General features: G+C 51.0%; 1 long non-coding RNA gene across 1 annotated transcript; it reads right to left on the bottom strand.

Moving 5' to 3' along the window:
- Positions 1-11084: 11084 nt before the first annotated feature.
- LOC130709414 (uncharacterized) lies at positions 11085-14642 on the bottom strand. The gene is made up of 3 exons (XR_009009958.1): positions 14448-14642; positions 13343-13460; positions 11085-12619 (listed from the first exon to the last, which is right to left on the bottom strand). It is a non-coding gene; the product is annotated as an uncharacterized LOC130709414 (long non-coding RNA).
- Positions 14643-19672: the final 5030 nt, after the last annotated feature.

The raw sequence follows: 19672 nt of genomic DNA, 5'->3' as shown, positions 1-19672 counted from the left end.
GAGAATGTGGCGGGCTGCCCGAGCTCTCGGAGAGAGCTGGGGCCGCTGGCCCGCCTTATATGGACACGGCCCCCTCCCCCTGTGCCCCAAACCAGGGGCGAGGGCTCGGACCTTCTCCGCTGGCCAGCGCCTCCCCTCTAATTTGCCTTCCCAATCCTCTTACGATGCTGACAATTCTCCCCCATCCCCATCCCCATCCCCACCTCCAACATTTCACCCCTCCCTTGGTCTCCTCCCTTTGGGTCAGTCAGTCCCAGACCCAGCCTCATCCCTTCCTCATCTCCATGGGGTCAGTCCCTGGCCCTGGCCCCATCCCACCAGATTCTGTCAGCTCCCTTCCCTTTCCGCTCCTCCCTCAACCTCCACCCCTTTGGCTCAATGCCAGTCACAAATCCACCCATTCAGAGCACTCTCTGGGCCCCCTCCCCATTATGCTTCTCCCAGCCAACTCCTATCCCCTCCATCCTTCTCTCCTAGTCCCCTCCTGGTCCTTCCAACCCCCGCTGGGGCAGAGATGAGAGCCGCACAAGGCCGCCTTGCTAGCCCTCAGCATCCTGATACTGTGCTGGTCGGGGAGGTGCCAGGCCCACCCTGGGACATTAGGCAATGGAGAAAGGTACGGTGGGGGACGGGGAGAGCAGGAGGCTGGCGTGTCTCAGGGGAGGATGTTTCCTGGCTCCAGGGTCAGCATCTCCGCTCTCTGCTACCTCCCCCACAATCTTGTCCCATCCAGGCCAGCATCCTTTGAAAAAACAAAATAGTGAAAAGTGGTCCAGCTAGCAGGTTTGGGAACTGGAGGACTGACTACTTTAAATCAAGAGCCCCCTAGAAAATCTATAACTTGGAATTGCCTTCTGGCTGCCTCTTCTCCATGCATCTTCTCTTCTAGAAAAAGGGCTCCCTTTCTCACGCACTCATGTCATGCACACTGGGAAGATGCACAAAACACAGCCTGCACAGCGCAGAGTTCCAAGGAGCAGTTACTGGGTCAGAGAGTGACCCCCAAGTGCTTCCACAGACTGGAGGTCTGAGGGAGCTGCTTACTGGCCCAGAAATGCCAGACTCGCATCTCACTGGGGAAGGCAGGGTGGTCTTAGTCTTTATTAAAACCTGGCTCTAGGAAATACCACCACCCACCACACGGTTCAGAAGAGATGCAACCCTGAGCCTATTTCAGGAAACTTTTCCAAAGTGACAGGAAAGCCAGACCTGGCTTGGAGGGAACTAAAGGATGAAAGAGCCTTGTCTTAAAGAGACTTGTCTGTCTTAGAGATAGGCAAGTTCAAGGGAACAGGGCTGGGAGTAGGTAAGGCAACTGAAGTGGCCCAGATTTAAGCGGCCTCTCACTCTTGGGATGGTGCAAGTGCAGGGTTGGCATTTGAGAGCCGACCAGTTCTGACCCTGATGTGGAGTGCCCCTGGGTACAGATGATCAAAGCTAGCTATAGCAGCCAAAGGGCCTAGGACTTCAAATTCCAAACTTGAAGCTCCAGGACTCCGCTCTCCCAGCTCCAATCTCAGCTGATAATATACCAGCCACCATTACAGAGCATTGTGTATGTGGTAAACACTTATGCACATTAGCTCACTTAAACGTGAACACCTTGAGAGGTAGGTACTATTAATACCCCTATTTTGCAGATAAGGAAACTAAGGCTTTGAGAGGTTAAGAGACTTGTCTAACCTGACACAGCTAGTAGGTGGCCAGTGGGATTAAACCCAGAGTTCAGTGCACTGGCACCAAGACTAGGAACACCGTAGCGTAAAGCCGAGACTGTAGAAGTAATTTACTCTGGAGGCCTTCCAGCTCTCACGACTTCAGCTGCAAAGTTGATGCCTAGCCTTTCTGCTGACCTCCAGGTCAGCATGTCCAAGTGTGCATTGGACATGACGCTCAGCCTCATGCACCCCCGACCCCATCCTCCTCCCCTTCCTGCATTTCAAATCTCAGCCAGTGGACCCCTTGCCCCTCACCACCCAGATCAGAAATATGGACACCATCTCGGGCTCTTACCTCCCCCATCACTGCAATCTGCAAGTGCTGTCAATTCCACATGAATCCAAATCCATCCTTCCTTCGGTTCTCTTGGCCTCATTAGCCCACATCATTCATCGAGCACTTCTGTGCTAGGCCCTTTGCCAGTGCTCAGGGGAGACAGAGGTGAAGAGACTCACAATCTGATGGAGAGGTGGACACACAAACAATTACAACTTGGAGAGAGGCAGGCAGAGGGGGCTGTAGAAGCAGAGAGGAAGGAGAAGATGACACTCGGAGCTCTAGAGACAACCCCTCCCCCCCGCCACACTCACAGCAGTGAAGAGTCAGCCTAGTTTATACACAAACAGACCTGACCTCAGTACCCTCTCCACCTTGCATCCTACTGCCTGACACAGGCCTTAGGAGCATAAGATGGTACAGTCGCAATGAACAGCTCACCAAAGAGGAAGGCAAGACAAGCAGCGGCAGCAGCAGGGAACCTGGCTCCAAGAGCCGAGAGACCTGGGCTGCCGATTGCTCATTTGAGCCGCAGTTTCCTCACCTGCCAAGAGGAACAATAATGGACCCTCTCAGCATTGTTATGAGGTTCAAATGAGATCATGTATGAAAGTGCCTGGCCCACATTAGCACCTGGTAATAGGAGATTTCCTTTCTACCACACACCTGGCATGTCTGGTATTAAACCAGGAAGGGAAGGAGAGAGGCAGAGCCAGAGAAGTGATTTCAGAGCCTGCATATTTTCAACCAGGTGTAGCAGAACCCTGAAGCTAGACTCAGGCACAGAACCAGAGCCACCATCTTTCTCACTTTCCCTTAGGGCTGAAGCTCCCCTTCCAGATGCCTCTCCCACAGCCTCCTGGGGTAGGGGGCGGGTTGTGGAGAATGGCTCTTATTACCTCCGCTGGCAGACTGCAGTTTTCTTATACTTTCAATTTTCCAGTCCATGTGTAGAGACTGGGACATAGTATATGTTCAATAAATGATACTGACTGTGTGGTTGGCTGTGCTACTCTTGGGAAGGGTGGGGGCAGGGAGCTGGGCCAAAGGGGTGAGAACCCAGACTTTTCCAGTTCTCTGTGTCTGCCTGGCCCCCTCCATTGGGCCTGCTTCCCGGAGCCAAGCAGGCCGGTGTCAGGGAGTGGCCCAAGGGCTAATCCTTGTTTTCAGCGTGGCTGGGCCCTCTTTTCACAGGCCCTGGGCCGGACGGGATGCGGCTGAGCATCCGGGCATAAGATGGCCAGTGAAGGCGGCCCCTTTCTCATGGGCCTGGATTCCAGGCGGCCCAGCGTCTGAGTGGAGCCCCTGGGGCGGGAGGAACACAGTGGCTGGGCTGGGCAGGCCTTTGTCTGACCACGTTGGGTGGATATTCAGGCTGGCAGGAGGGATTAATGGCCAGGGATTGGCCCTGGGGCCGGCCTTCCCACTGCCCTTTGGAGGCCAAAGGCCCAGGTCAGGGCACGCAGTGTTGATGCCTCCCTAGATAGGAGTGGAAATTCCCACCCTGTCCAAAGCTGTTAGCGTCAGCCCCCAAGGCTCCCTGCCCCCAGCCCCACCTCTACAGAGGCACCATGAGCCAAGATGGGCTTCGAGGCAAGGAGCAGAGGGTGGGGGACTGAGCTTCCCAGCCACTCCGCCTGGGAGAGAGGGCTGAGGCTGAAAGTCACTTCAGGTCCTTGCCCCAAGATTCACAGCCACTCTAGGAGGGCCCCCTGACTGCCTTTCCAGAGCTCTGGAGAGAAGGAACTATGTTAACCCAGTGAGGGTTCAAGGGACCAGCCTGAGCTGTCACCAGACCCCATAAGGCTTCCTAGAAAATTTCTCAAATACCCCTAGTCTGAGACCACTCTAGAGCCATTTATTCCTAAAGCTTTCCATCATAGCAGCCACAGAACCCATAGCCCAGAGGCTGCAGAAGGGGCTCAGGAACTCAAGGAACTCTCAGAGACACCCTCACCTCAAGCCCTGCCACCCAGGGATCCCAAGGGCTGCTGCAGGACCTCCTCTCTCTTCCAAGACCAGAGCTGTCCAAGATGGTGGTCCTTCCTCAGAAGCCTGGGGCAGGGACTTCCCTGGTGGTCCAGTGGTTAAGAACCTGCCTTTCAATGCACGGGACGCAGGTTTGACCCCTCGTCGGGGAACTAAGATCCCACATGCCGTGTGGCAGCTAAGCACATGTGCTCTAGAGGCCGCACACTGTAACTACTGAGCCCACGCACCACAACTAGAGAGAAGCCCGCGTGCCCCAACGAAGAGCCCTTGTGCCACAACGAATGATCCTGCGAGCAGCAACTAAGACCTGACGCAGCTAAAAACATAAATAAATATTAAATAAAAAAAAAAAAGAGGAGGAAGCCTGGGGCAGACAGTTGCAGCCTGGCGAGGGGGCATATTGGGTGCCCATTCTGGTGTGGCCTTTTCTAACCAGGCTTCTCCTGAACTAGGGATGAAAGCAGCAGCCCCAGCCTTACCCGCAGAGCCTGACCACTGCAGTGCTCTCTGGGCTGGGGGGCCTGCGCCAGCCTCGGGAAAGGGAACAAGGGCAGGCCTGACTCTGAAGAGAGCATCAGAGAAGAACCCAGGAGGAGAATGCCCCTCTCGGTGCCTCTTCATACCTCAAGCACTTCCGTTCAGCAAACCCCGAGGATCTGTGTCCAGGCTGCCCTGGGTCCTGAGTCAGTGATGAATCAGACTGTCCTCTCCCTTCACTGTGTGGTCAGTGTGTGATGCGGGCAGAGAAGGGACTGCAGGGGCACAGAAAAGGGAGCCCACCCAGCCTGGCAAAGCCAGAAGGCTTCCTGGAGGGGGTAGAACTCCAGCTGCAGGGGTGGGGGGCGAGCAGGCCCAAGCTGGATGAGGGCTCATTCTCTGTGCCCCATCCCATCTCATCACTGCACTTACCTCACTGACTCTCCATGTGTCTGTCTCCCACACTAGACTCTGTATACTTTGAGGGCAGGTACCATGTCTCATTCATATTTGTATCCCTAGCACTTAGTATAGTGCCTGGCACAAGTTGATGGCAGATAAATGTGAATCAGATGGCTAGAAGGATGGCTGGCTACCAGGACAAGAAAACCTCAGGTGCAAAGGTCTAAAGGCAAGAGGATATAGTCCATTCTGGGAAGTGCAAGACTTTCAGTGTTTTTCTACTAAAAATTAGATGAGTTAATATGTATAAAGTTCTTAGGACACTGCCTGGAACACATCAATACTGTGGGGAGCTATTGTAGCTGTTGTTGTTTTTCTTGTTACTATTATAGTTCACTGTGGCTAGCGTAGAGTGTCAGGGGACTGAGACAAAGAAGGTAGATGGAATCAGATTGTAGATGACTTATTTGCCAGGCTTAGAAGATTACTTCTTTCTAGAGACAACAGGAAGCCTTTGAAAATTTTTCAGCAGGGGAGTGACAAGATCAGATTCCTTGTTTAGATCAGTGGGACAGCAGAGAGACTGGAGAGTGAAGAGGCTGGAGGCTAAGAGACCAGATGGGAGGCTGAGCATACGATGCCATGTGAACCGAGGCTCTGCTTCTGCGAAAGCATCAGACCCTTCACACCCATTCACTTCAGACCAGGGCAGAGAGAGGGCCTCCAGCATCCATGTCAGATGGTACCTTAAACCTCAACTTTGTCACACATCCAGGAACTGGCCATCACCCTCTCCTCCTTTCTCTCCCTCTCTGACCACCTCCACTCACCAAGACCTGTTGGTTCTCAGAAGTTTCTCTCAGTTGTTGTCTCTTCTCTCGTCCCTCTGTCTCAGTCCTTGTTCAGGCCAGTGTCAGTTCTCACACTGCCGACTGCGGTAGCCTCCTGGCTGGGACCCCTACCTCCCACTCCGATTCCTTCTCTCCTCAGCAGCTGGAGCAATGCCTCATCGGTTAAACACGTGCAGTGGCTCCCCATCAGCTCAGAAGTCAGCTGAATCCTTAACACGGCTGGCAGGGGCCGCACGACCTGACCCACCCGAGGCCCCACCACCTCCTTTCTCCCCCGTCCCCCTGCACCCTGTTTCCCCCTCAGCACACACACACATGTTCTCTACAGAGGCACTTTCAGCAAAGTGCGAGGTCCTCTCCCTCTCGGAGCCTTTGCTAATTGAAGTGAGCAAACCCGCTTTGCCAGCTTTGGATACAAAGGCAGTCTCATTTACTTTTCCAGCCAGCCCCTCGATCTCCTAAGACTTTAATTAACGGGAAGGCCCATCTTTCCCTCTGAAAGATTCCACCTAACCTGCCTGGTGGACTCCTCCTTGTCCTTTGAGAACCATTCAGAGAAGATAATCATCTTTTCCTCCGGAAAACATTTCCCCATTTCTCCTTCGGCAGGTAAAAGGCCCACCCGCGCCTCTGGCTTGACTGAGCCTTAAGCACGTGCTCTGCGTTTGCTTTCCTCTGTGCCCAGTTCATCCCTGGACCCTGTGTCAGGCTGCAGAGCTGCACTGCTCAGTGAGCATTGTTGAGTGACTGACTGACTACCTTGCTGAATGAATGAATGAATGAACGAACAAACGAACAAATGACCACAAGTGTCTGGAAAGGGAAAAGATCCCTGTGCCTGATTTCCAGCTAGGAATCTGCCTCCTGCCCTTGCTGCCTCTCTGCTCAGCTCCGTGGCCCTGGGCCGAGACCCCCAACGCAGTCCTTGCCTCTGCAAGGTCCAGACTCGGTTCAGGCTCAGACGCAGACAATGTTGGTGCAACCCTGAGCGTGTAATTCCAGCTGCTCCTAAACCACACACCTGGCATCTGAAGCATGTTCCATGTCATTTGGGACTGTCAGCGTTCTGCCATCCACCTCACCTGCACCCTAGGCAATCTCAGGGCTCTCGGGCCTCCCTGCTTCTCATTTCCAGGGTAGCTGAGGGGGAGTGGTGCTGTCAGCCAGGCCTGCTGAGCCAAGGGAGTCGGGCTGGAAAAGAGTGAGTTAGAATCCACCACTCATTCGCTGTGTGATCCTGAGCAAGTTGCACAGCTCCTGTGGTCCATGTTAGACACATAAACCCAGGGCCTGGAGAACTCTGAGAGGACCTGGGCCACTGATTCCCAACCTACAGGCCCTTTAGCTAAAGCAAGGCATCTGAAAACCACGTGGCACCCTGTGCTGTCTGTAAAGAGGACACACAATGTATCTCACACATAGGTATGAATGCTTTGCAAATGGATGTCGAAGCTGCTGTGACTGAGAAATACCCACAGTGAAAAGCTTTGTGGTCATTTTAATGTTTAATCCATTGGTGGATACTAGAAGCACAACTACTATCTTATGGAGTAGCTGAGAGGTTTTTGTTTTTTTTTTAAATTATTTATTTATTTATTTATTTTTGGCTGTGTTGGGTCCTCGCCTCTGCCCGAGGGTCCTCCCCAGTCGCGGCGAGCAGGGGCCACTCTTCATCGCGGTGCACGGGCCTCTCACTATCGCAGCCTCTCTTGTTGCAGAGCACAGGCTCCAGACGCGCAGGCTCAGCAATTGTGGCTCACGGGCCCAGCTGCTCCGCGGCATGTGGGATCTTCCCAGACCAGGGCTCGAACCCGTGTCCCCTGCATTGGCAGGTGGACTCTCAACCTCTGCGCCACCAGGGAAGCCCTGATGTGGACCATTTTTAAAGTCTTTTTTTTTTTTTTTGGCTGCACTGGTTCTTTGTTGCTGCACGCGGACTTTTCTCCAGCTGCGGCGAGCGGGGGCTGCTCTTCGTTGCGGGGGCTGCTCTTCGTTGCGGTGGCTTCTCTTGTTGCGGAGCACGGGCTCTAGGCGCGCCAGCTTCAGTAGTTGTGGCGCAGGGGCTTAGTTGCTCCTCGGCATCTGGGATCTTCTGGGACCAGGGCTCGAACCCGTGTGCCCTGCATTGGCAGGCGGATTCTTAACCACTGCACCACCAGGGAAGTCCCTTAATCCCCATTCTTAAACTACCACTTTAGTCCAATATACCTTCTTCACAGTTTTGGATATTGAGGTCCAGGAAGGGGAGAGACTTGCCTAAAGTCTCAAAGCAAGTCAGTGCAAAGCCAGAAATGGAGCCTAGGACTCTGTCCCCCAACTTCTCCTTCTCTGCACTTATTCAACGGTATTTACTAGTACCTGCCTGTGGCTGACTCTGTGCTGGGCACCAGGGAGCCAGTGATGGAGAACCACGGTCCTATCCCGAGGGGCTGACATTCTCTGTCAGGGAGAGGAGACACTGAACAAAGACTTTATCCTAACTCCTCAAAGAAGCCATGGGAGGACTGGAATCAGGAAGTGATGTGATAAGATTGCTGTTGTCTAGTAATCACTGCATTTGCAATGTGGATGATGGGCCAGAAGGGTTTTATCATTTAGGATGTTTTGGGCTTCAAGTACAGAAAATCTCAACTCAAAGTGATTTAGGCTGTAGGGAAATGTGTTTTCTCCCTAACAAGAAGGTCAGAGGCAGGATACAGTTAGGACTCTGGCTCCCCTTTTCTGTGATTCTCTTGGCTCTGTGGTCCCTCATGGGTTGGCTTCATCTTCAGGCTGGCGACAGATAATTACAGCACCCAGAACTACAACACTGAGTTCCAAGTATCCAGAAGAAGAGAGGTTGTCTCTTTCTCTGCCTATTTCTTAGGAGAGGAAAGCTCCCCTCCCCCCACTCCAATGTCTCCTCAGCTCTCATTGGCCAGAGTTGGATCACTTCCCCACTCCTAAACCAATCACTGGCAAGGAGGAATGAATTACAGGTTTGACTAGGACTAATCAGAACCTACCTACTCCCAGAACTGGGAATGGGTCACTTTCACATGAAGTGGGTTGCTGTGTGTTAGAGAGTGGATACTGAAATAAAACAGTTCCCTTAAGAAGGAGGAAGGGACAAAGTCTGTTATAAAGAGAGAAGCGAGGAGGCTGGAAGCCCAGCCTGGAGTCCACTGAACAGGGCAGCTTCTGTAGAGCACTCGCCTCTCTGCCTCGGGTGTCTGCCTCCCTACCTGGCTCTCAGCTCCTTGAAGGCAAGGCCTGGGACCCAACCTCTTGTGGATCCAGGCACTGGAGTCACCAGAGAGGAAGAGGAGTGGTTAGAAAAGCCAGCGTATTCCCACAGTAGCAGGCACAGGCTCTCATTGAGAAGTGCCCCCAAGCAGGGGCCAGAGAAAAACACCCTGTGAAGGATCACCTGGCTGGGTGAGCTGGGGCATCTCGACCTCCCTGAGCCTCAGTTTTTCCTTTAGAGACCTGGGAGATGGTGTTCTTGCTCTCTAGCCACATTCACATCCCACAGAATCTTCCTTCTCTGTCACCTTGGATGAGCCTCAGCGTGGGGGATGAATGAGGAGGGGTTAAGAAGAGGGAAAAGTGGGAGACGGGCAGGTAGAAAGACTAGAACTGGAGTGCTGGAGCTGGCTCCCACCAGCTGGTGAGATTAGCGCATCTCCTCCCAGCACTGCTTTCAGTGACATGTTGGTAGTTTGAAATCAGTCACGGTGGGAGGGTTTACACCAGAAATTGACAAATGCTACAAATCAGAACCTACTCCCCTCTACTCCGTGCCCCTCCCCCCAATCCAGCTGTTCAACATTCACCAGCCCACCGCTTGGCAAAGCACCAGTGATTAAAATAATAAAGCTCAGACAAGACCGAGACTCTCCTTTGTGGCTGTCAGAGGGCTCCAGGGAGGGAGGCCCTAGAGGGCAGGGCCCCGGGGGAGGGGGAGGAGCAGGCATTGACCTGTCCTCGCTCTGGGACCCCTTAGCTCACACTCCTGGAACCCTGTGTCTGTGTCCAGCACTAGGCCAGAGCCTTACAGAACATCCCTAACACAGCAGCTCTGTGAGCCAGACCTGACCACTCCCCGCCCCCCTCCATTTTATCCTGAGTTCTAATACTTAGTTCTTATTATTTGATTCAGTAATTCCCCTGCTAGGAATTCACCTTGAGGGATGTGCTCACGATGCATGTTCATTCAGGGATGGTCATCACTGTGTAATTTATAATAGGGGAAAAATTGAACCTAATGTCCTGCAGTAGGTTTGCTCTGTTCCTTGAAACATTGGGCAAACGTTGAAAGTAGAACATTTTTGAGGACTTTTTAATGACATGAGGAAATATTTTTGATATAATGTTAGATATAAAAAACAGCATACAAAAGTCACACAGTATGGTATCAATGTTTATGTATACATACATAGAAAAAGAATGGGAAGAAAGTACACCACAATATCAACAGTTTTATCTCTAGGTGATAGATTGGGGTCATTTTTCTTTCTTTCTTTCTTTTTTTTTACGAATTAAAACTATAAACATTATTCACCAAGTTTTGCTCTTGAGATATATGCACTTTGCCGTGTTATGTGCTAATACCTCATTTAAAAGTTTTTAAAATTTATACATTTGATACACCAGAAACCAATAGCAGTTGCCAAGGTAGAAGAAAAATGGTGTGGTTATAAAACAGGAGTGAGAGGAAGGCATTACCAGGGATTGAACCCAGGCCCTCAGCAGTGAAAGCGCAGAGTCCTAACCACTGGACCACCAGGGAATTCCCCCATTTGCATCTCTTGAATTGAAATCATATGAATGTATCACAAAGACGGGTTGATTACATATTTAAAAAATAGAGAATAAGCATGCATGAGTTCTTTAACAAGAGAAAAAAATGTTAATTTCCAAAACCATCCCCAGTTTACAGATGAGGGTATGGAGGTTCACAGAGGTGGGGCAGCTGCCCAGAGTCACCCAGCCAGGAGGTAGTTCCAAGCCCAGGGCTCGTCCAGTGGCAGCCATCGCCGAGTGTGTTTGGGGCTTCAAGTTTGCAAATTACTGCTTCCCTATAGACTCATTACTCATTATAGATGCAGAAGCTGAAAATACTCAAGTTTAGAGCTCACCTCCCTCACCCCACCGTCATCTAGAGCGTTGGCTCCCAGCTTCCCGCCTGGCACCCTTCTTCCCCCACCGCACCAGGCAGGCAGGCAGGCACAGCCTCCACAGCAGTCTGTAAGGCAGAGATCCCCTAGACTGCCCCTCTGAGGCCCAGGAGGGCAATCACTTTCCCCACCCAGCCCATCCCAGCCCACCATATGTCTCCCTAAGGACTAGAATCCAAGGAAAATTCTGGAACCTCAGGCAGGAAGAAGGAAGGGCTCTCCCAGAGACAAGAAGCAGCATCTGGAACAGTTTCTGCTTTGGAGCAGGCGTGCAGTCATTAGGAGGGCTTTGGCATGTTTGGGGGCAATAACTGCATATTTTCTCCAGGGTGCATCATTAACCGCTTCTGCTCACAATGTAATGAGTGTGTTTCCTATGAGGTGGGGATGTTTACACTCCTCCCAGGCCTGCGTGGGCTGCTCTTCTGTCATCTGCTTGGCCTTAGGCTCCAGGCCTTCCTATTTTTAGATGGATCCAACAGCGTTAGGACCAGCCGCTGAATGCAACTGTGAGTGTGGATTTCGTGATGGGACCAAGGACCAATGGGGCAGCCTACTAGGGGAAGAATCATTCATTCCAGGGCTTTACTGTGGTCAGAAGTCACTTCTTTTCATCCCTGTTCAAAGACTCCACCCTGGGGATTTTCCAAGCTTTAAAAAGTGGAGTTTTTTCTTGTTTTCCCAGAAGTTACATAGGTGGAAAATACAAATAAGGTCATCTCCTGTGTCCCCTTCCCTCCGGCCCCAGGCAGCTACTTTCTCTCATTCTCTTTTGGACCCTTACAAAGGCAGGTTCTTCTGCCTGGAATGCTCTTCCTCCTTTCTCCGCGCCCACCCCCATCTGAAAAACTCAGCTCCTGCCACCTCCTCCAGGAAGACTTACAAATGAGGATATGTCTCCTTCTCTGACATCCCCACAGTTTTTGTGCTTCCTTCTGTCACAGCCATTACCACACTCAGTACTGAATGGTTGCTTAACTCCCTCCCCTGCCTAACTCTGAGTCTTGAGAACCGAGGATGGGAGTTATTCCTTTGCCAAGAGTCTCAGTGTCCAACATAGGGCCAGGGACAGAATAGATGCACAAGGGATGCTGACTGACTAATTGATGGAAAGAATAAATTAATGAACATAGTAATAGAGCATCAGAGATAAAGGGGGAAGGATGCAGCCCCATTATTTTTTTTTTAATTTATTTATTTATTTTTTGGCTGCGTTGGGTTTTTGTTGCTGCTCGCGGGCTTTCTTTAGTTGTGTTGAGCGGGGGCTACTCTTCGTTGCGGTGCGCGGGCTTCTCATGGCGGTGGCTTCTCTTGTTGCGGAGCACGGGCTCTAGGCGCACGGGCTTCAGTAGTTGTGGCATGTGGGCTCAGTAGTTGTGGCTCGCGGGCTCCAGAGAGCAGGCTCTGTAATTGTGGTGCACGCACTTAGTTGCTCCGCGGCATGTGGGATCTTCCTGGACCAGGGCTCGAACCCATGTCCCCTGCATTGGCAGGTGGATTGTTAACCACTGTGCCACCAGGGAAGCCCCCCCATTATTTTATAGATAAGGATACTGAGGCTTAGAAAGGGAAGGGAGAAGGTATTATCAGGAGCTGTTGGTTCGTGGCAAGGATGTAACTGGATTTAGTGACGTCTGGAACCAAGTACTCAAACATCCTCTTCATGTCAGCATCACTTTTCCAGACCACTTTCTCCACAAGGTTGGGGACCTGGCTGTTGGCAAGCTTCCTGCTCTCACAGTTCTGCAAACAGAGACAAAAGGGCAGCAGTTAGAAAAAAGCCCCCGAGAAGCACTTTGAATGATCCAATTTGGGACCCATGCTCACTCCTTGCAAATCACTATCAGAGGATGGCAGCCCCCAACTAAAGGAGAAGCAATTCTCCCAAACACATGAAGGCATCACAGTCATGACCCTTGGGGGAAATTGCTGTGAGCAGGGCAGCCACCCCAATTTAAATCTACGAGTCACTAGCATTTCTTGAGCATCTCTGTACCCAACCCTTGTAAGATATTTTCATGCCCATCTCTTACAATAACTCTGTGAGGTAGATATCATTATCCCATTTCATAAATGAGAAAACTGAGATTCAAAAAGGGTAATTGGTCCAAAGTCCAAGAGAGTTAGGGAGCCCAATAGAACACTTAGACCCACCCTCCTCGGTGTACAAATGAAGAAACTGCAACCCCAAGAGGAGGGTAGGGACTTGCCTGAAGTCACAGAGTAGGTCAGTGGGATAGTCTGGAACTGGAATTCATGAGCACATAGTCACATTACATTATTAGATACGTAACAGGCATCTTTGGGGTATCTGCTCTGCTCATGACAATTCCTTTCTCTCAGAACAGACCACTCACCAACCCCCAGGACTGTGAGGAATGACTCCCAGAGGGGTAGCCTGGCAGCCGTGTTAGCACCATGTGACCCCATTCCCCTCCCAAAGCTGACTGGGCCAGAGTGGGACACCTGCTCCAATTGGTCCAATCACCCTCTCTTGGAAATGTGGAGATTCTTTCCACATGGCTGGACATGATGGAACTGTCATGTTTTCCCCCATCTGATCAGAGGGGCAGAGAAGGCCAGTCTGGGAAAAGAAAAGAGCAAAGAGGCAGAGATAGAGGTGGGGAGAACCACCCCCCCACCCCGGGGTCTTGAGCTAGGTCAAGTCCTTTCCTGCGTTAGGTCACTTGAGTCCCTTGTAATCAATCCCCCTTTCTTTGTTTAAACAGACTCTAGTGGATTTCCTTTTTTTAAATTAATTTTTATTGGAGTGTAGTTGATTTACAATGTTGTGTTAGTTTCTGCTGTACAGCAAAGTGAATCAGTTATACATATGCATATATTAAACAGACTCTAGTGAATTTCTTGTTGTGAAAACAGCATCATTCTACAGCATGTGACAAACCACCTTTACTGAAAAGGGGTCATTGAGTGAAGCCACATGGTTACTTCAGGCATTTCAGGTGATCTGATGAGGAGGCCAGAGTGAGGTGGAGTGGTTAGGAGGGCTTTCCTGGAGGAAGCAGGACTCCTCTGTCCTTGAAGGATGAGATGCATGTAAGCAGGGTGAGGAGAGGCAGGAGCACATCCAGGGGACACTTGAGATGATGCAAGAGAGGCTAATTTGAAGGAGTCGAATGTAGGGCCAAGCAGGGCAGTGAAGTAGCAAACAAGAAAGACAGTGGTCTTCTGGTCCCCTAGAAGCCATCCAAAGCCATCCGAGGTGTCCGGCGGATGCAGGGAAGGATTGGGAGGCATTAGCCCCTGGGAGGGTTCCTCAGGGCTGGTTACAAACCGAATCGCTGTGGTGAAAGCAATTACATCCCACCTGTGCTCTAGGCTGACATCAGGCATTTTGCCATTTCCTGCCGGCCCCTCACTCTCCCGCCTCTGTGACTTTGCGCAGTTCTACTAGCCTAGGAGCCCTTCCATCCAATCTCAGCCCAGCTTAAAGGCTACCTTATCCCAAAGCCTTTCCTGTCACCACCCTCAACCCCCAAAGTGTAATCCAGGTTTTCTTTCTGCAGGTTCCCTCTTGGACCCTCTACTGTGTAGTTTATATAGTAATTACCTGTGCAAGTGTCTGTTGTCCCCAATAGAATGTGAGCCCTGAGGCCAAGACTCAGATCTGATTCATCGCTTCTCCGTTGCTTAACACTGGAGCCGGCCCACAGTACGCGAGAGTTTGCCACACGCCTGAGTGTAGCCGCTGTCCACGCTAACCACGGGAAGAAGTGATGTGTTTGCTGCCTCCTACCAACCTCCCTCCCCCACTTACCAATCAGGAGAGAGAGCAGGATGTGAGTGAGCAGGGATTCGTCATCCCATGGTGGGGGGCGCTGTGGAGCCGGGAGTTGTGTGTGGATATGTGTGTGCGTGCGTGTGCGTGCGTGTGTGTGTGCACGCGAACACGTGTATGTGCGTGCATGGGTCTGTGCTGGGAGTTCTCTCTAGGTTGTCAGTCAAGGAGGGCTCCTCCCAGAGCCTGGCAGTTGGCAACACTAGTTGTGTCACTAGCTTTGTCAGCCATCCCCCACCCCAAGCTTCATTCTAGTCACATGGTCCTATGATGGGTCAGCAGGCATCGGCCCGGAGGCTGATGGGAGATGTAGTCAATAGCTCCAAAGCCAACCCTGTTTGGCCCGGAGCCCAGGAGGGGCTGGGGCTCAGCAGAAATCAGTCTAATCCTCTGTCACATGCTGCCCCCAAAGGTCCTGTTCATGTCTGTTAACCTGCAGTTGACATTCAGGTTGATTAGATGCTTCCCTTCCTCATACTGCTCCCCAAGGCTGTGAGGGGCCAGGAGAGAAGGCGGAGCAGCTATTTGAAAAGAGACTGGATGTTGCAAAGTTCAACAAAGAAGAAAGGGGCTGGAAAGGAGCTGGCACTCACCAAGCACCTACAGGCTCCGGCTCTAACAAATATTTCATCCCTTCCTCCCGGCAGGCCTAGTTATCCCTTCTCCAGCCCACAGACAAGGAACCTAGTGCTCTGGCCCTGAGGTGGCTTGCCCCAGGGTGAGTGGCTGGGAAGAGGCAGAGGAGGGGGTACTTGAACCCAGTTTGCGGACGGCCGCCCTCTCGTCACAGAGTCCCGTTGCCTTTAGAGGGTCTAGAGGTGGCACCCCAAACTTCTCCAGCACCTTTTCCTCCTGAAGCTTTGTGGCCCAAACCCTCATCACCCTACATGTCCAATCCTCTCGCAAACAGAGGATTTTTGTGCCAAATTTCCGCCAACTGGCCTGTCTGGCCTGTGGTCAGATCACCCTCATTCCACCTGCCGAGTTCCCGCCAGCGTTTACCACAGTTGAGTCACTTAGTCCTACAGGTGACTATTTGCCTAACATCTGCCTCTGTCACCAGACTCTAAGTTCCACAAGGGTGGGGGCTTTATCTTTTTCTCTGCTCTCTCCACATGGTTCATTCACTCAACAGATATTCATTGAGCACCTACCATGTGACAGCTGCTGTGCTAAGTGTTTGAATATAATCGTGAAAAAAAAAAAAAGACAAAAACCCCTGCCCTTTGGAGCTTACCTTCTAGTGTAGAGAGACAACCAGCAAATCTTAGAGTGGACTGTATCTCAGAAGGTAATGAGCATGACGGACAGAAATAAAGTTGGGGAAGATAATAGAGAGAGTAGGGGTGCAATTTTATGTAGGGAGGTGAGGAAAGGCCTGGAAGGAAGTGAGGGAGGGAGGCATTTGGATATACCGGGGAAGGGCCTTCCTGGCAGTGGGAACAGCAAGGGCAAAAGCGCTGAGGTGGGAGGGTCCCTGGTGTTTTCCAGGAACAGCAAGGAGGGCCAGCGTGGCTGGAGCAGAGTGGGCGAAGGGCGGGGCATGCGAGCCGTGCAGGAGCCGCCTTCCCTTTGATTTGGAGAGTGATCTGATTCAGGTTTTAAAAGCACCACTCTGGCTACTGTGGTAAGAATTGGTAGTTTCTGATGCACGTCAGGGATTTAATAGATATTTTTGAATGAATGAGTAGAGGAGAGTGAGGGAAGAAAGAAAGGAATTGCTATCGAGGGGAGAAGCTGGAGACGCAAACCCAGAGGACAGTTCTAACCTTGACACTCAGTGATTCTGAGTCCAGTTATGAGGCAGTGAAAGGCAAGAGACTTCTGCTGAGCTGAGTGTGAAGCTTCTCCCTGCCAGGCTACCTTAGCAGATGTCCTGGGAGGTCAGAACACCTTGTCGTGGGAGGTGTGCAAATCAAGATGGATGGCCTCAGGAGAACCTGAGAGCTGCGGCTTTCCAGGGACTAGGGACAGCCTGTGCTCCCACCTCTGCATCTCCTCTCCCCTCCCGTCCTTTAGCTCAGACGTCGCTAGTGGGTGCAGCAAGATTCCTCTCTCTTCTCCTTGAGGACCTCCATCTGACCCTCAGGGATGTCAGGCCCTCTGGCATTTGGTCTACCTTCCTTAGGCAGTACCAATGACAAAGAGGTCCAGGAAGCAGGCCTGTGAGGAAACACTGCTGCCGAGCATTTGGAGCCGTATTTGCTTGGGCCAGGAGGCTGTCCAGGGTGGCAGGCTCTCTGTGGGCAGAGTCCTGGATTCCAGGGAGCCAAGGCCAAGGCAGGCCAGGAATTCCTTGCCTTAATTTTTGCCTCTAATTCCTCCCAGAAATGAGGCATGTCAGTCCTCAAATTCTTGGGTTTTTACGAGGCGATTATGGTGATTACTGTAAATCTCCCGTGTGTTGTTTTCAAAGGGGCAATTAAGTGGAGGAACCAGGCACCATTTTCATTTCTCATTAAGTGATTAGGGTTTGTTTGGCAAATCCCAACATCTGTGGCCAGAGGCAGGCTCTGCCGAGCTTGACTTGGGCAGTGCACGGCCTCCACACACGGTAAGCGTCCAGCACTTCCCTTCTGCCCCGGCTTCTCCTAGCGTGAAGGAGTTGGAAGGAATCCTTTCTGTGTGCAGACGAGGAAACTGAGGCACAGAATGGGGAACTAACCCACTAATACCGCACCACTAGCAAGCTCTAGAGCCAGGTTCTGCCTCCCAGCGGGGGACTCCAGGCAGTACACCATGCTTCCTACCTAAAGAAGGAGTTTTCAATAAACTTGTTCCCACTGAGGCAGCTTCGCTTCTGGAAGGAGCAGTGAAGGTTCCGTCTTTAGCATGGGGTCATTTTCCCACATGATTGTTCTTCCCCCTAGAACAACCACCACATCAACAAAGTATAGCCGACGCTGTTGGTTGCCCAAACGACAGCGATTCCCAACCTCCTATTCCTTTGCCTACCTCCCACTAAAGAGGCTGTACCCAGCCTGTCTAGTGGTTAGGAGAGGCTGTGTGACCCAGTTCTGGGAGAACTGAGTGAGAATATGGGGGATTCTGCTGGGTGACTTCTGGGTAAGATATTCCTCTCCCTTAAAGTCACTCAAGGAGAAAGACTTTGGTCTGTACTTACTTCCTTACTTCTGCTTTTAGATGTGGTTGTTTGTAATGGTGCTCGTAGTTGAGGAGGCCATCTTGTAACTTGAGGCTACAGGCGAGAGGAAGAAAGCCAACTGTTCCAGTCATCTTTTACTATGTAACAAATTACCTCCCCAAATTCAGTATCTTAAAACAACAACTAAGTATTATCTTTCACCATTCTGTAGGTTGACTGGGCTCAACTAGATGGTTCTCACTTGAGGTCTCTTATGAGGTTACAATCTGGTGGAGGCTCGGGCAGGAGTCATCTAAAGGCTCACCTGGTCTGGATGTCCTAGATGGCTCACTCACATAGCTGGCGGTTGATGCTGGATGTCCAGGGAGAGCTCAGCCAGGGCTCTTGACCAGGACACCTGCACATGGCCCCTTCATGTGGCTTGGGTGACCCCCAGCATGGCTGCTGGTTTCCGAGGGCAAGTGTTTCAAGCACTAAGCATTTTAAGAGGCCCAGACAGATGCTGCAAGGCTTATGACCTGACCTTGAAAGTTCAAAATGTCATTTCTACCACATTATATTGGTTAAGCTAGTCACTATGGCCAGCCCAGATTAAAGGGGAAGAGAATTAGATTCTACCTCTTTTTCTTTTTTAATTTTTATTGAAGTATAGTTAATTTACAATGTTGTGTTAATTTCTGCTGTACAGCAAAGTGACTCAGTTATAGATATATACATTCTCTTTCATATTCTTTTCCATTATGGTTTATCACAGGATATGAATATAGTTCCCTGTGCTATACAGTAGAACCTTGTTGTTTATCCATCCTATACATGCTAGTTTGCATCTGCTAATCCCAAACTCCCAATCCTTCCCTCCCCCACTCCCCCTCCCCTTTGGCAACCACAAGTCTGTTCTCTGTTTCTGTTTTGTAGATATGTTCATTTGTGTCATAGTTTAGATTCCACATATAAATGATATCATATGGCATTTGTCTTTCTCTGCTTGACTTACTTCGCTTAGTATGATAATCTCTAGGTCCATCCATGTTGCTGCAAATGGCATTATTTCACTCTTCTTTGGCTGAGTAATACTCCATTGTATATATATATATACCACATCTTCTTTATCCATGACTCCACCTCTTAATGAAGGCATGGCAAGGTCACATTGCAGAAGAGCAAGTGGCATGGGAGATACTGTTGCCTCCATCTTTGGAAAATGTAATCTACCATACCTACACCCTGAGGACGATGATGTGGAAGATGGAAAGGGTCATGGTCCTTGTTACCTATGAGCCACCACACAGCCTCTGGACTTAAGTAAGCAAATAATGTTCTAAAGGTTTAAGCAAGAGTGAGTTGGATCTTCTGTCAAAGTCCAGGCCCGGGGGCAGGGGTTGTAGTGCAGAGAAGCAGCAGCTGCTCTCCAGCCACAGTTGGGCCGTCTCAGTCCTCTGGGAGAGTCACATTTGTGCTATTATCACCAGTGAGTAACATGGGAGCATTTTAGGGCCTCGAGGCATAGAAGACCCGCACTCACACCTGAGGTAGAACTTCCCTAAACTACGCCCTAGAACTGAGATCCCACCATTCACTCTTCATTTGTTAGGTCTGAACCAATGGGGACTGTGTTCTCTGAAGTTCTCACCCTCTGACAGGCACCTCAGAGTAAAGGAGTTTACGGTCCTTTCCTGAGGAGGAGAGAGCCTTGATGGGTGAGGAAGAGGTGCCTGGGGCTAGGGGAGGAGAGAGTGTGCACAGGAGACACACTTGGAGGACCTCACAATTGGGCCAGTGCTGTAATTAGAGGGATAATAAGGAAGAGCTTGGGCTGACATGTCCTTGAGGATGATAAATTGACTGCTTGTTTTATGCCCCTTTTGCTTGAGAGACTTCTATTGATAAAATG

This window comes from Balaenoptera acutorostrata, chromosome 1, assembly GCF_949987535.1.
Source record: "Balaenoptera acutorostrata chromosome 1, mBalAcu1.1, whole genome shotgun sequence".
NCBI lineage: Eukaryota > Metazoa > Chordata > Mammalia > Artiodactyla > Balaenopteridae > Balaenoptera > Balaenoptera acutorostrata.
The sequence above is the reverse complement of the archived record's forward strand: the minus strand, read 5'-3'. Positions and strand labels throughout refer to the sequence as shown.